The 16,328-nt window shown below is 42.0% G+C and overlaps 1 protein-coding gene across 10 annotated transcripts in view; it reads right to left on the bottom strand.

The window, feature by feature from the left end:
- The window catches only part of LRRFIP2 (LRR binding FLII interacting protein 2), a 133,412-nt gene extending 117,675 nt beyond the window's left edge, over positions 1 to 15,737 (bottom strand). For 7 of the 10 annotated variants that reach the window (XM_032162092.2, XM_032162093.2, XM_032162096.2 and 4 more), the window contains exons 1-2: positions 15,437 to 15,737; positions 13,918 to 13,984 (exon numbers count right to left, since the gene is read on the bottom strand). The gene's annotated coding sequence lies outside the window, so the exon portion shown is untranslated. The remainder of the gene's footprint in view (positions 1 to 13,917; positions 13,985 to 15,436) is intronic. The other 3 variants (XM_032162101.2, XM_032162091.2, XM_032162094.2) reach the window with 3 other exon arrangements.
- Between the last annotated feature and the right edge of the window lie 591 nt (positions 15,738 to 16,328).

The raw sequence follows: 16,328 nt of genomic DNA, 5'->3' as shown, positions 1-16,328 counted from the left end.
CAATTCCACTCTTTATACTCAAGAGAATTGAAAACTTATGTCCACACAAAAACTTGTAACTGAATATTCACAGTAGCATTATTCCTAACAGCCAAAAGTGAAAACAATTCCAGTGTCCATCAGCTGATGAATGGATAAGCAAATGTGGCATATCCATACAATGGAATATTATCCAGCCATAAAACAAATACATTGGGCCTGGCATGATGGCTCACACCTGTAATCCCAGCACTTTGGGAGGCCAAAGCAGGTGGATCACTTGAGGTCAACAGTTGGAGACCAGCCTGGTCAACATGGTGAAATCCCATCTGTACTAAAAAAAAAAAAAAAAAGAAAGAAAAAAAATGCAAAGATTAGCCAAGTATGGTGGGACGCATCTGTAATCCCAGCTACTTGGGAGGCTGAGGTATGAGAATCGCTTGAACCCAGGAGGCAGAGGTTACAGTGAGCCAAGATCGCATCACTGCACTCCATCCAGCCTGGGCAACTGAGCGAGACTGTCTCAAGAAAGAAAGAAAAAAAAAAGGAATAAAGTATTGACTCGTGCTACATACAACAAGGTTGAATCCTGAAAACATGAGAAGTGATAAAAGCCAGACACAAAGATTACATATTGAATAACTTCATTTATGTAAAATGTCCAGAATAGGTAAATCCATAGGACAGAAAGTATAATAGGCTAGTGCTTTCCACAAAGTCTCAGGTAAAAAGGAAATGGACAGTGACTGCTACGGTATGAAGTTTCCTTGTGGGGGTAACGAAAACCTTCTGGAATTAGGGCTGATGGCTGCACAACTTTGTGACTACACTAAAAAACTACTGAAAAGGTCACTACTTTAAAGGGATAAATTTTATGACACATGAATAGTACCTCAATAAAAAAATTAGTTTTACAAAACTCAGGTTGGGAAATAAAGTTCAAGAAGTCTTACAGAAAACAGAAAAAAAAAAAAGGTAGAAAATAAGAAAGAAAAATATATAAGGTTAAAGTATCAGTCCAGAGGGACCAACGTTCAAATAACTGGAGAAAGAGAAAACAGGCTGGGTGTGGTGGTTCATGTCTGTAATCCCAACATTTTGGGAGACCAAGGCGGGTGGATCCCTTGAGCTCAGGAGTTCAAGCCTGGGCAACATGGCAAAACCTCCTCTCGTCTCTATCAAAAACTACAAATATTAGCTAGGTGTGGTGGGGACTGAGGCAGGAGCATCGCTTCAGCCCAGGAGGTCGAGGTTGTAGTGAGTCATGTTGGTGCCACTGCACTCCAGCCTGGGTGACAAAGCGAGACCCTGTCTCAAAAAAAAAAAAAAAAAAAAAAAGGAGAGAGAGAGAGAAAACAAAAATAAATTATTAATAAACTAACTTCCCACAAGTTAAGAACATGAGTCGCCAGACTAAAAGGGCCCAGCGTGTTCAACACAAGTCCTGAGTTCACACCAAGGTATATCTTAGTGAATTTTAAACAACAAGAACAAAGATGACTTTACAAGCTTCCATGGGGTAGGAAAGTCAGGCCACACATAAAGGATTAAAATGGCTTCAAGACTTTCAAAAGTAATTCTGGAAACAAGAAGATGATAAGAGTGATGCCTTCAAACTCCTGAAGGAAAATTATAGACAATCTATAAAGTAGCCTATACCAGTCAGATCCCTCTCTTTCTCATACTTGATTATTAAAGGCATTTTCAGACATGGAAGTTCTCAAAAATTTACCTCTTTTACACTCTTTGTCAATAAACTACTAGAAGATAGGCTTCAGCAAGTAAAACTGAAAAACTAACAGACAGGGAAACTTAGCATACAGGAAATAAATCAAACACAGAAGAGGGGCAAAAGGGAATCTCCAGAAGAATGACAGGTATCTCAGAAAGAAAGCTACAGATTGGAGCAATATGACTCAAGAGACATAATGAAGGACTGTCATTACCAAAATCCCCACAGCCTTTGGGGCACATCCATTTAACATGAGATGTGCCTGGTCCTGGTTTTCATTGGAATTTAGTTTGTCTTGACCCCGTGTTGATGAAGTTCCTGGAGCCTAGATGGGCTGAAGACTTTTTTCACAGCACAGACATGTTTTGCTTTTCCTTATTCTTGAGAGCTAGAGCATGATAAGCTTAGCTTAGAAGCAAAACCACATAGAGCAATCTACTCTCCCAATCACATTTCTTCTAGATATTTACCGTAGTATCTTGTAAACACTTTAGTTTTGCCAGATTGCCTGACTGTGGGGAGCCTGTGTTTCTCCAGACTCAATAACAAACTTTCCCAATGACTTAGCCAAAAAGGATCAAGGAAGACTCTTTTCAGCTTATCTTCTGAGAGCTTTCATCTAATAGTGGCAGTATGTACCTTTCCTTTCACAGCCTCAGTTGATGCTTGCTATTCAGTTTTTTTTTTTTTTTTTTTTTTGAGACGGAGTCTCGCTCTGTCGCCCAGGCTGGAGTGCAGTGGCGCGATCTCGGCTCACTGCAAGCTCCACCTCCCGGGTTCACGCCATTCTCCTGCCTCAGCCTCTCCGAGTAGCTGGGACTACAGGCACCCGCCACCACGCCCGGCTAATTTTTTTTTTGTATTTTTAGTAGAGACGGGGTTTCACTGTGGTCTCAATCTCCTGACCTCGTGATCCGCCCGCCTCGGCCTCCCAAAGTGCTGGGATTACAAGCGTGAGCCACCGCGCCCGGCCTGCTATTCGGTTTTCCAAAACAAAATGATATACTTTTTAGGGATACATACCATGGCAGAGATTGGCTCATTGTTCACCGAGGCGTTTTCCCTTTCCTTCCTTGCAGTTAAGTGTAGCCATTGACTCAGTTCTAACTAGTGGAATGTGGACAAAACTGATGTATACCACATCCTGGCCTGGCCCATCAAACTTTCCATGCAATCTACCACAGTCCCTCTCTTTGTCCTTGCATCTGCCAGCCAGATGCAGGAAATTCAAAGTCTCTGAGGCCCCACGGGGTGGTAGAGTCACTAGCTGAAAGCAGCCTGAGTCCCTCAATGACTTTGTGGAACAGACCACCACTCTGTCACTGCTTTTCAACTCACAGTAAAGATGTGAGTGAGAAATAAATTTTGTGCTAAAAACCACTGATTTGGAAATTATTCATTAAAGTAGTTCAGCCTATCCTGACTAACAGACTTAGGTAGTAGAGCTTTACAGTTTTTCAAAATCAAACGTTTTAGCCAAAAATACACGTATGGACATGGAGGATATTGCAGGCTTGAGCAGAGAATGGTCCCAAGAGAATGACTAATATGTTAAAATAGGCTTGTGATTTCCTGGGAGGGAGGGGGTGCCATTAAAGGATATCTTGAGGAAACTTCTAGGATAACTGTAATATGTAATTTCTTGACCTAGGTAGTGAGACCACAGGTATTCATGTATTATTCTTCCTAAAACTGTATTTTTGTTTTATATTTCTCTATAGTTCACAACTAATTATTTATGCAAAATAAATTTGTTTTATAGCTTATAAATTGATGTTACAAGCTAGAATGGATGGATGGATACATAGATAGATAGATAGATAGATAAAGACTCTTGAAAAATCAATCTATTGGCGCATTTAGGGGGAAAGCAACAGGTAAACAGAAAATTACGCAAATGTAAAAGGCAAATTTTAACTCCCTGAAAAAACAAAGTTAAACAAGAAAGGAAACAAGTATGATATACTACATGGCTGATCAATAAACAATATTTATTTCATTATAATGAAAACACCAACTATTGATTTAAAATTTCAAAATTGGAATGTTGCAGGGAGGGAAAATGGGATGAAATAGTGAAGAAATACAAAATAACAATAAAATCACCAGTAAGTCCCACCATCTGAAGATACTCCTATTTTAATAACATTATTTTTTAAACAAAAATTGGTTAATATGGCCAGGCATGGCGGCTCACGCCTGTAATCCCAGCACTTTGGAAGGCCAAAGTGGGCAGATCACCTGAGGTCAGGAGTTCGAGATCAGCCTGACCAACATGGTGAAACCCATCTCTACTGAAAATGCAAAAATTAGCCGGGCATGGTGGCAGGCGCCTGTAATCTCAGCCACATGGGAGGCAGAAGCAGGAAAATTGCTTGAATGCGGGAGGCAGAGGTTGCAGTGGGCCAAGATCATGCTACTGCACTCCAGCCTGGATGACAGAACAAGACTCCATCTCAAAAAAAAAAAAAAAAAAAGTTCCTAAAACATGCTATTTTGTAATCAGTTATGGTAGACAAATTCTAAGGTGGTTCCCCACCCTAATCCCCCTTCCTAGTATTCACACCTTTGTGTAATTACTTCCCCTACAAATGTAGGTGGGTCCCGTGACTAACTTCTAACCAACAGAATATGGCAAAGGTTATATAGGATGCTACTCCCATAACTATGTTACATTATATAAGACTGTCTTGCAGCCTGGTGTGGTGGCTGACGCCTGTAATCCCAGCACTTTGGGAGGCCGAGGCTGGCAGATCACGAGGTCAGGAGATCGAAACCATCCTGGCTAACATGGTGAAACCCCATCTCTACTAAAAATACAAAAAATTAGCCAGGCGTGGTGGTGGGTGCCTGTAGTTCCAGCTACTTGGGAGGCTGAGGCAGGAGAATGGTGTGAACCTGGGAGGCGGAGCTTGCAGTAAGCCGAGATTGCGCCACTGCACTCTAGCCTGGGTGACAGAGCGAGACTGTCTCAAAAAAAAAACAAAAACAAAAAAACACGAACCCTATCAGGAACTGTGCATGGAAGGGATCTAGGGTGTGCATTCCTTATGAGAATCTAATGCCTGCTGATCATCTGAGATGAAATGGTTTCATCCTGAAACCATCCCCCCACCCACCCCACCCCCGTCCATAGAAAAACTGCTTTCCACAAAACTGATCCCTGGTGCCAAAAAGGTTGGGGACCACTGCCTTACACCATATAGAAAAGTTAACTCAGGGGCCGGGCATGGTGGCTAACGCCTGTAATTCCAACACTTTGGGAGGCCAAGGCAGGCGGATCACCTGAGGTCAAGAGTTCAAGACCAGCCTGACCAGTGAAACCCTGTCTCTACTAAAAATACAAAAATTAGCTGAGTGTGGGGGCAGGTGCCTGTAATCCCATCTACTCGGGAGGCTGAGGCTGGAGAATCACTCAAACCCAGGAGGTGGAGGTTGCAGTGAGCCGAGATTGCACCATTGCACTCTAGCCTGGGCGACAAGAGAGAAACTCTGTCACAAAAAAAAAAAAAAAAAAAGAAAGAAAGAAAGAAAGAAAAAAGAAAAAACTCAAAATGGATCAAAGACCTAAACAAATGAGCTAAAACCATAAAACTCGTAGGAAAAAATATATGGGAAAAACTTCATGATATTGAATTTGGCAATGATTTCTTGGACATAATACCAAAAGCACAAGCAACAAAAGAAAAGGTAAGTTGGATTTCATCAAAATTAAAAACTCTGGGCAGGGCACGGTGGCTCACGTCTGTAATCCCAGCACTTTGGGAGGCAGGCGGATCACGAGGTCAGGAGTTCAAGACCTGCCTGGCCAACATGTTGAAAACCTGTCTCTACTAAAAATACAAAAATTAGCCAGGCGTGGTGGCGCATGTCTGTAGTCCCAGCTATTCAGGAGACTGAGGCAGGAGAATAGCTTGAACCCAGGAGGCGGAGATAGCAGTGAGCTGAGATTGGGCCACTGCACTCCAGCCTGGGACAGAGCAAGACTCCATCTTAAAATAAAATAAAATAAAATAAAATAAAATAAAATAAAATAAAATAAAATAAAATAAAAACTGTGTACATCAAAGCACACTTCAAAAAGTAAAAAGGCAAACCATGGAATAAAAAAAAAATTTGCAAATCACATAGCTGATAAAGGATTGATATAAAGAACTCCTGCAACTAAGCAACAACAAAAACCCAATTAAAAAGATAAAAGACATAAGCAGACATTTCTTCAAAGAAGATACAAAAATGGTCACATGAAAAGATGCTCAGCTGGGCGTGATGGCTCAACACACGTAATCCCAGCACTTTGGGAGGCTGAGGCAGGAGTATTGCTCGAGCCCAGGAGTTGGAGACCAGCCTGGACGTTGCTTGAACCCAGGAGTTGGAGACCAGCCTGGGCAACATGTCTCTACAAAATATTAAAAAAAAAAAAAAGGAGGCAGGGCACAGTGGCTCATGCCTGTAATCCCAGCACTTTGGGAGGCTGAGGTGGGCGGATCACCTGAGGTCGGGAGTTCGAGACCAGCCTGGTCAACATGGAGAAACCCCATCTCTACTGTAAATACAAAATTAGCTGGACACGGTGGCGCATGCCTGTAATCCCAGCTACTTGGGAGGCTGAGGCAGAAGAATCGCTTGACCCTGGGAGGCAGAGGTGGCAGCGAGCAGAGATCGCACCATTGCACTCCAGCCTGGACAACAAGAGCAAAACTCTGTCTCAAAAAAAAAAACAAAACAAAACAAAAAGAAGAAGAAAAGAAAAGCAGCTGAACATGGTGGTACATGCCTGTGGTCCCAGCTACTGGAGAGGCTGAGGTAGGAGGACCATTTTAGCCTAGGAGGTCGAGGCTGCAGTGAGGCATGATTGTGCCACTACACTCCAGCCTGGGTGCCAAAGCAAAATCTTGTCTCAAAAAAAAAAAAAAGAAAGACAAGAAGAGAAAAGAAATGATGCACAATGTCACTCATCACCAGGGAAATACAAATCAAAACCACAGTGAGATACCACCCTATTAGAGATTTTATTTTAAAAATAATATATTTTTTTGTGTTAGAAAACAGGGCCAGGCACAAGCAGGCCGGGAGCAGTGGCTCACACCTGTAATCCCAGCACTTTGGGAGGCCGAAGCGGGCAGATCACAAAGTCAAGAGTTCAAGACCAGCCTGGCCAATAGGGTGAAACCCCGTCTCTACTGAAAATACAAAAATTAGCCGGGCGTGGTGGCGGGTGCCCATAGTCCCAGCTACTTGGGAGGCTGAGGCAGGAGAATCGCTTGAACCCAGGAGGGAGAGGTTGCAGTGAGCTGAGATTGCGCCATTGCACTCTAGCCTAGGCGACAGAGCAACACTCTGTCTCAAAAAAAAAAGAAAAAAAGAAAAAGAAAACGGGACCAGGCACAATGGCTCACACCTGTAATCCCAGCACTTTGGGAGGCCAAGGCTGGCGGATCACTTGAGCTCAGAAGTTTGAGACCCTCCTGGGCCACAGGGAGAGACCTCATCTCTACAAAAAATACAAAAATTAGCCAGGCATGGCAGCGCACACCTGTACTCCCAGCTACTCGGGAGACTGAGGTGGGAAGGAACACCTGAGCCCGGGAGGTCAAGGCTACAGTGAGCTGTGTTCGGGCCATTGCATTCCAGTCTTGGTGACAGAGTGAGACCCTGGCTCAACATAAATAAAAATCAATCAATAAGAAAACAGAAAATAACAAATGTTGGCAAGGATGTGGAGAAATTGGAACCCTTGTGCATTGCTGGTGGTAATGTAAAATGGTGCAGCCACTGTGGAAAATAGTATGGTGGTTCCTCAAAATATTAAGCATAGAATTACCAAATGAAATTTGGTAATTATCAGATTACTAGCAATTCCACTTCTGGGTACATACACAAAAGAATTGAATGTGGCACTCAAACAGATATTTGTATACTCATATTCATGGTGGCATTATTCCCAAAAGCAGAAAGATGGAAACAACCCATCTGTCAAAAGATGATTAAACAATACGGTATAAGCATACAAAGGAATATTTTTCAGGCTTAAAACAAATGAAATTCTGATACATGCTACAACATGGATGAATCTTGAAGACATCATGCTAAGAGAAATGAGCCAGACACAAAGACAAATATTACATAATTTCATTTATACGAGGTACCTGGAGTACACAAATTCATAGAGTCAAAAAATAGAACGATGGTTACCAAGGGCTACGGGCATGAGGTGATATTGTTTAATGGGCAGAGCTTGTTTAGGATGATGAAAAAGTTATGGAGATGGATAGAGGTGATAGTTACACAATAATGTAAATGTACTTTATACCACCGAATTGTACACTTAAAAATGGTTTAAATGATAAATTCTAAGTTATGTATACAGTCATGTGCGGCATAAGGATGTTCCAGTCAACAATAGATTACACATATTACAGTGGTCCCATAAGATTATAATGGAGCTGTCCTATACAGGTGTGCCCTTTTGAGAGATGGGGCCTCACTATGTTGCCCAGGCTGGAATGCAGTGCATCTTCACAGATGTGCTCATAGCACACTACAGCCTAGAACTCCTGATCTCAAGTGATCCTCCTACCTCAGCCTGAGTACCTGGAATTACACGTGCACACCACCATGCCTGGCCTATTTTCTAATCTTTTATATCATATTTTAACTGTATCTTTTCTATGTTTAGATACACAAAAATTTACTATTGTGTTATAATTGTCTACAGTTACAGTATTCAGTACAGTGACATGCTGCACAGGTTTACGGCCTAGGAACCATAGACTATACCATACAGCCTAGGTGTGTAGTAGGCTATACTGTCCAGGTTAGTGTAAGTACACTCTATGATGTTTGCATGACAAAATTACCTAATGATGCACTTCCCAGAACATATTCCTGTCATTAAGCAACAAATGACTGGATTTTACCATAATAAAAATATTTTTTAAAAAGGTCAACAGAGTAAATTTTACGTTATCTATATTTTACCGCAATTTTAAAAACAAAACAAACTTTATTTGATTGCAAAGGATGAATCTGGCAAGACAACAAGAACAATGCCCTCTCATTTCTTTGACTGTTCACCTAGATACAGCATTATCTGTGACAAGGGAAAAAACATCTAATCTAAAGCTGAATTTTTTTCTACATTTAGTCCTATAATCCTTGGGTCACTTAACTGGGATACTCACTTTTTAAAAAAGGCAATGCTATATATTCAGTTTGTTCATGATTTAAGCCATTTAACAGGGAAATAAATTTTTTAACATCCTAATCCTCTGCATACAGTACAGTATACTCTAACTTACAAAACAGAAAGCCAAAAGATTGCTCCTAGCTGTTAATATATTTCTACTTAGGAAAGTGGGCATGTAAGGAACAACATGCTCAGAACAGTAACATAAAAATTAAATTTGCTTCCCTAAAGCAATAAAGATACCTGTTATATCTTTATTGTGTAAGGAAGGAACACTAAGATATACAGGGTTCAAAATGAAAACAATGGAAAAAGATAATCCATGATTCTGTAACGAAGGTGTTTATAGTCCACCTCTGAGAAAGCACCCTGATACGTATTCCAAGGCTTTTCCCAGCTCTTTACCACTTTCTTTCTCTGCTGCTCTTTATTTCTTTTCTTTTTTTTTTTTCCCCTGAGGAGGAAAGGAAGGCTGAGACTGAGAAGGGAAAATAAGATAATGGGAATAAACTGATAAGGAAGAAAGAAAAAAACTAGTTTATTTTTTCTCCTCACACTGAATCCTAAATACATTATCATCATCATCATTCTCATCATCATAAATGTGAACAACCGCAAATAACTGAAGGCAAAGGAAAACTAAATTTCCTCCAGTCACAACCTCATCTAAAGCAAAAAAGTGGGGGTGGGGGGCCCATCTGCAGGCTTGCATCTATAAATTAAGTTTTTATGCTGAATTCTTCAAACAATCTTGACTGTAATACAAAGCTGCTGTTAAATATGGTGACACGAACCTTGGTCTAAGGGTAGAACACTAAGTTCTTTAACAGCTTTCTAGCCTAAGAAGTGACATCAGTTAAAGAACTTTAAACTCAAGTGTTTCATTCACTAAGTTTAAACAAATCAAGGTTTTCATAAGACACCACATAGTACAAACTGAGTTTAAAGATATAACTTCATGATACTATATAGTACCACAGGAAAAGCAGAATGAGAATTTGGGAAGAAGCTAATTTATCTATCTGAACTCAAAATAATCCTGTAGAATAGTCCGCTATTCCAAGAGTGCTTTTGATCCTAATGACAAATATGAAGGTCTCTGAATTGGACTGCTATTTTAACTGGGGCCCTCCCTATGCCAGTAACCAAAATGCTTTTTCCCTATTGTAAAACATTTGACCGACTCTTGGCAAACACTCTCATATAACCAGAAGATAACATCAATGCTGGCACAATCCTATGCTCTTTCTTGTGCACCTTTTTCTAAAAACTTTCCTCCTGGCCGGGCGCAGTGGCTCATGCTTGTAATCCCAGCAATTAGGGAGGCCAAGGAGGGTGAACGACATGAGCCCAGGAGTTACAGATCAGCGTGGGCAACATGAGGACACCCCGTTTCTACAAAAAATACAAAAATTGGCCCTGTGTGGTGATGTATGCATGTAGTCCCAGCTACTTGGGAGGCTGAGGTGGGAGAATCACCGGAGCCTAGGAAGTCAAGGCTGCAGTGAGCTGTGTTCATACCACTGGACTCCAGCATGGGCATCAGAGTGAGACCCTGTCTCAAAACAAACAAACAAACAAACAAACAAAACCTTTACTCCTTAGTTTTCCTTAATAAGAGGAAGAAGCAGGGGAGGAGGGGGTAGCAGCAAAAACTTGGATCCTCAGATATACGGGCTAAGTAGTTGTTCACCCCAAAACCTAGCCTTAATCTTTTGAAGGCAAAATGTCCTTTATAACTCCCCCTTCTGTGCTTGCCACTGATCTAAACCGCAGGCCTTCCTGACTTGCAACAGGACCAGGGCAGATTATGGTTATGTGGTAGGTTCTTTCAGGCAAGCTTTGACAAGGTCTCAAAATAGATCCTGGGCACAAGCCAGGGAAGCTGCCACTCACGAGTTCCGACTTCATCAAGCTATAGCCCTTCAGTATGTAATTATGTTTTTCTCTCTAGTGTCTCTGTCATTTCAAAAAGGCAAAGAATCCTGAATCTCCTCCTGGCCACAAGTAACCTGTATAACATCAAACCTAAGCCTCCTTTATTCTGTTTACAAAAACTTTGCAGAATAAAGATTGAATCTGTACCTACTTCCTGTCTTGAGAAAGTAATCCATCAATAGCACTCCAGTTTGCAAAAGGATTTTTGGATCTCAAACTCCATAGGGGTTTATTTTATTATGTATAGATTAGGATGTGGGAGGTAAAGGAAAAAAGGAGGTAGATTATTTACTTCTTTCCTGACTAATAATATAGTAGCCGACTTATGCAGGGCAACAAGTTAAACTATACACAATGCTTTTAATTGATACTGGTCATAAAATTCTGAAACAATCAACCTACTATAAGATGTAGCCATTTAACTATTATCAAATATAAATGCTTCTATATGACAGTACCAGTCTTCAAACCACAATATTTCTACTTTTACCAATACAAATAAAATTAATCACCTGACACTCAAATGTTTTTAAGTACCTTATAAAATACATTTGCAATATTTTTTAAATGGACAGATGGATAAAGAATACAAAGTAATTAAGAGCTCCTTTCCCCTTCCACAAGCCCAAGAACTAAGTTAAATTCCATTATAAATAAAGCCAATATAGGATTGAAATAGTTTTAACTTTTCATAACTTCAGTCCCAATCTTACAGTCACACTTTGAAAATACATTCTGTATAGATACTAACTAGTGCAAAGACTTATATATGTATTGTTCATTATAGCAGTGTCTGCAGAAGGCTAAAAACAACCTAAATATCTGTCAATAGAAAATGGTAAAATAGATTATGGAAAATGAATAAATTATGGTTCATCTACACTAGCAAGACATGCAGTCTTTTAAAAAAAAGTAAGAAATATGTGCTAAATACAAAAAGATCTTCATATGTCAAAGATAAGAATGAAAGATACAATATATTTCTCCTAGACATATGTGACTGAATATGGTTGCTTGGATTGGGGGTTGGGGTAAGGAAAGGCTGGGAGTTTGTGGTGGAAAGCAGACTTTCTTTTCATCATGTACCACTTTTTAAAACGTTTTATCAATTCTTAAAAGTCCCATAAACACCTACTGAACCTATGAAATAAGCATTCTCCTATAATGCCATTTCTTCCCCTTCCCTAATTATCTCTACTTTTATCTATTGCTCTCCCCACCACTAGGCTAAAACAAATGCATACATACATTCCCTATGAAGTGGAATTATCTCTTGACCTCCCCATCAAAAAAAATGAATAATGAACTAATGAAAAAGTATAACACATGATCAACCCAGTTTTTAGCCTAGTGTTTGACTCCTTTGAAGTCCAGCATAATTTATTATAAGCCAAAAAGTTCACAAGGTAAGTTTTGTTCAATTCCTTCCTTCTGAAGTTTTAAAAGTTGAGTTTTATTGGCCAGGCACGGTGGCTAATCCCTGTAATCCCAGCACTCTGGGAGGCCAAGGCAGGCAGATCACGAGGTCAGGAGATCGAAGCCATCCTGGCTAACAGTGTGAAACCCCATCTCTACTAAAAAATAAAAAATAAAAAATTAGCCGGGCATGGTGGCGGGCACCTGTAGTCCCAGCTACTGGGTAGGCTGAGGCAGGAGAATGGCATGAACCCAGAAGGCGGAGCTTGCAGTGAGCAAGATTGCACCACTGTACTCCAGCCTGGGCGACAGAGCAAGACTCCGTCTAAAAAAAAAAAAAAAAGTTGAGTTTCATTTATTTATTTTTGAGACAGGGTCTCACCCTGTCTCCCAGGCTGGAGTGCAGTGTTGCTTTCAGGGCTCACTGCAGAGCTCATGCGGTCTTCCCACCTCAGCCTCACAAGCAGCTGGGACTGCAGGGACACACCGCTAGCTAATTTTTTTGTAGAGACAGGGTCTCACTATGTTGCCCAGACTGGTCTTAAACTCCTGGGCTCAAGCAATCCTTCTGCCTTGGCTTCCAAAAGTTGAGTTTTAAATGATGATCACAGATTATATTCTTTATTTGCAGACTGGACAAAGTAGTACATTTTCCCTATTAAAGGACCATCTCTCAATTTAGATGTTCCACATAGAAAGCAACTACCTAAAAGGAAGAAGCTATGAAACAGCCTCTATTTTGCAGGTGCGATGGATAATGATCCTAAGATAAAGACAGAAGAATTTTATTTCCTTTTGAATGATCCTTGTCAACATTCCCAGCACACTGCAAGAATTATTTTTTTCTATATATCATCAACTCTGTTCCTTCCCACACTAGGAACAGGGTAAACAATCCACAGAGTTCTGCAAGAAATTGCTCCCTCCCTCTCCCTAAATTCATTTCTAATAAAGATTTGTTTTTGTTTTGAGAGACAGAGATACTTTGCCAAATATATTCTCCATATTACCTTTTCCTTTCGTTACGGAGATGCTTAAATCCTGTCCTAGGAAGGTTTCCCTTGCATATTTACCTATCAAGACCGTCAGTTATGGTGATTTCCACAAGGGATTTTCCAAAAGGGAATCTGTGTTCACAGGGAACTGAAACTCTTAAGTCACTATTAGCTGGACAAAAATCAAAAGCAACATTAGGGAACACTCTGAATATAATGGATATCCAAAGTAAAAAAAAAAGATGCCAAAATTTAGTGAAAGAAGTAAAGGAATTTGGTAAGCTAGACCAACAGGATAGACTTGCCATTACTTTATAACTAAAGTTCTTTATAAATGAAAATCAAGGTAAAAATCAGCTGAACTCCAACAGAAGGAAAAGAAAAACAAGGCTAAGAGTATGAAGAACCCTGATTTCAACCTTATTTTACTTAACATTTTTAAAGTCAAAGATGATCAAATTACATTTCAGCAATAAAAAGCTATTTCTAGTTTAAAGTGAATCCATTCCAATCACAACTTCAATACACACTTTCTTCTAGAACAGAACTTAGTAACTCATGTAGTTTCATTCTACATTTTTAAAGACAGAATCACAAAAATGGGTGATGCTTCCCACTCAAAAGACTATTTTGTATAGCGCAAATTCTCTCAGTGAACATTTTCATACCTTAGTGATGGTGGCTCTCCTTTCCACTGACATTTACTTCTAGACCCCTTCATTTATCTTCCCACATCTGGCAAAAAAAAAAAAGTGGGGGGGAAGGGGTAAAATCAAAACAATCACTTAAAAACCAACAAACTATTCTGAATTCAAGCATTCTGCAAATACTTCAACTTTTATTTCATTACCATTCTTCATGATGATAAATATCCAGCAACAGACCTAACAAAACATAATACAACCTTCCTATAAAATGAGTAAAGAATGCCATCTCATTAGGCAGATACGAACTTAGCTTTCCTCTATTTCAATTTTCAGATTCATAGCAATGATTCACAAAGTGAGTGATCTACCTTCGAAATGAATCACACTTTCCGAAATTCTTATTCTACATAAGTATATTATAATACTAGGTCATTATCTCTGTATCTGTTAAATAGAGCATGATGTTGGTTAAACAGGGTTAGTGCTGCAAGATATTCAACCCACAACAACCTTGGAGTCCCTGCCAACTAATTCTATTTGCAACACTGCATTCTCCAATAATTGCATTTTTTCATATAGATTTATCTCCAAAATAAAATGTTATCTTGAAAAAATATTATTTTAAACACTGATTAAGAACTTATACATCCATACCCTGCTCTCCCTCTCTCTTGTTCCATTACTGCATCCACATTCTCTTCCCATTATAACAACATAAAAAAATTAAGAGCCGCTCTTATCCTTACATATCATTTTTAGTCAATCAATCCACTCTACAATTTTTCTGTTTATAGTAGAAACGCTGAGTCATTAAATGGAAACTCAAAGAAAACCAGCTACTAACAGTTAAGGTTTAGGATACAATATTTATCTAGCCATGTCTCAGCAGCCTCTATTTGTATCTCCCACGGTGAAAAAAGTAAAGCAAACACTTTAACTTTTTTCCCTCTAAGAAAGAAAAAGAAGTGGGTTTCCTTAGGTCCTCCTGCATCCTGCTGGTTACTCACAGGCAGGGCTGACTGGAGTTCTGTAACTTAACAATCTGGGTGTCAATAACGCCTCATATTAGTCAAGTATTAATCCAGCTAGCGCCTGTTAAACCCGCGATCCAGCTCAGGTCAAGGAGAAAGAAGTAAAATTCCCCAAAAAATGCTACGCCCTACAACGTCCTGACACCGTTCCCTGGGGGTGCTCGTCCTGGGACAGAACCGTAGTGTGGCGTCTAAGGAGGAAGAGAGGGCGCCTGGGGCACCCGAAACGGAGGGACAGCTGCCCAATTTAATTTCTTCCACAGTGGGAGTAACACGTACCTTTCCCCAGCGCGGTGGAAGGGTGAACGTTAGAAATCAGACGGGATGTCTGAGAACGCCGCAGGCAGGGGGCGACCCCAGCCCGGGAGCCGGCCAGTCCCCAGGGAAGCCCGGCCCCCTAGCCGAGGTCAGAGGCGGCGCGGATCCCACGGGACTGCGGAGGCCGGGAAGGAGGTCCCCAACTCCCTGCTCCCTGCTCCCACCGGGCTGGCGGGAGGAGCGGCCCTTACCTGTGTTAGGGCGCGCGCTGTGACTGCGTCGCTGTCCGGGAAGGGCCGAAGAGCAGCTCGCCTGCCCGGCGCCCGCTGGGGCTATGGGCGAGGGGCGCAGCTGGACGACTCAGTCCTGGGTCCCCGGCCAGGCGGGCGGGGATGGACGCGGCGGCTCCCGGCACTGGCAGCCGGCTAGTCGGTCAGGCCGATTGCCCTCTGCGCCGCGGCGGAGACAGCGGGAACTGGCCCCGGGAGGAGCCGCAGCCTGAGCGGCCGACTGAGGAGGCGAAGGATGGGCGTGGCCACAGGGTCGACGACCCACTCACCCGGAAGCAGTTGTGGCCGCGACTGCCCGGGAGTGGCGCTTGCTGCGGCCCGGGCTTGCACCCCGCTGGGCAAAGTACCCGGGGCTGTCACACGGCGAGCTGAGCCCCGGGCCGGCGGGTGAGGTTCCCCAAGCGGCGATGCTCCTGGCTCCCTGTTCTGCCATTGCGAGCCGTTAGGGCCAAGCTGGAGGGAGGGCGGCGAGGCGCGGCTGCCGGTAGGGCGGGGCCCTCGGCTGCTGGCGGGGCGGAGGCCGAAGGCGGCCATGGGCGGGTGGTTCCTGCCCAGGCTCTCCGAACCAGGACCAGTGCCGGTAATGTGAATTAACACTTATTCCGGTTCAGGGCTGCCCCTCCCCTGATTGCCCCTAAACCCTGCGGCCTGGTGGGCTTGGGCAAGTGGGCTGGAGTAGCGCTCTGTTAGGAAACGAGTATGCGAGGGACGGAGGGTGGGTGTGGTCGAAATGCCCAAGCCTCATTTCAAAAATGAAGACGCATGACCTTAAAATTATTTCTGGAGAAGAATGCTTGCCCGAGAGGTGGAGGGGGGCGGGGAGCGGGATGGAGGGAGGAGTATAGGTTGTTAA

Source organism: Hylobates moloch, unplaced genomic scaffold (assembly GCF_009828535.3).
Source record: "Hylobates moloch isolate HMO894 unplaced genomic scaffold, HMol_V3 SCAFFOLD_8, whole genome shotgun sequence".
Classification (NCBI taxonomy): domain Eukaryota; kingdom Metazoa; phylum Chordata; class Mammalia; order Primates; family Hylobatidae; genus Hylobates; species Hylobates moloch.
This window is presented reverse-complemented; position numbering and strand designations above follow the sequence as displayed.